Below are 895 nucleotides of genomic sequence, written 5' to 3' on the forward strand. Positions count from 1 at the left end.
GGAAAAGCTCCATATCATAGAATGCAGAACAGACCATCAATTGCTCATATGCAAATTCAAACTGAAGCTGAAGAAAATGGAAACAAGTCCATGAGAGCCAAAATATGACCTTGAATAGATCCCACCTGATTTAGAGATCATCTGAAGAACAGATTTGGTACATTAAAGACGGAAGACCAGAAAAGTTGTGGGATGACATCAAGAACATCATACAGGAAAAAAGCAAAGTCATTAAGAAGGCACGAAAGGCGGGGTAGGCTGGGGGCGGGGCGGGGCCAGGTGTTCCCTCTCTGCCTCCTTGTCCCTTAGGGCCGCAGGGACTTCGCGCAGGTCGCCGGCACCATGAAGATCTGGACCTCTGAGCACGTCTTTGACCACCCCTGGGAGACAGTCACAACGGCTGCAATGCAGAAATACCCTAACCCGATGAACCCCAGCGTGGTGGGCGTGGTTGTCCTACACAGACACGTGGACCCCTCCAGGAAGTTGCACAGCCAGCGGCTCCTCAGCACCAAGTGGGGCCTGCCCTCAGTTGTGAGATCTCTTATTGGCATCACAAGAACCAGAACCTACGTGCAAGAACATTCTGTAGTTGATCCTGTAGAGAGAACAATGGAACTGAAATCAACGAATATTTCATTTACAAACATGGTGTCAGTAGACCTATCCTCAGGACCCAGGGAAAACTGTTCTGACTCAAGAGGCCATAATCACCAGGAAAGGCGTCAGTCTCAGCAGCTACCTAGAAGGCCTGATGGCGAGCACTATGTCCTCCAACGCCAGCAAAGGCCGAGAAGCCATGGAGTGGGTGATCCGCAAGTTAAACGACGAGATTGAGGAACTAACTGGCCGCCTCAGCCAGAGGGAGCATAAGGACACCGATGGCGGCCTCGGC

At 51.2% G+C, this 895-nt stretch overlaps 1 pseudogene; it reads left to right on the forward strand.

Moving 5' to 3' along the window:
• Window positions 1-342: 342 nt before the first annotated feature.
• LOC102838858 overlaps window positions 343-895 on the forward strand; it is a 32,394-nt pseudogene continuing 31,841 nt past the window's right edge.

The sequence above is a fragment of the Chrysochloris asiatica genome, unplaced genomic scaffold (genome assembly GCF_000296735.1).
Source record: "Chrysochloris asiatica unplaced genomic scaffold, ChrAsi1.0 scaffold00122, whole genome shotgun sequence".
NCBI lineage: Eukaryota > Metazoa > Chordata > Mammalia > Afrosoricida > Chrysochloridae > Chrysochloris > Chrysochloris asiatica.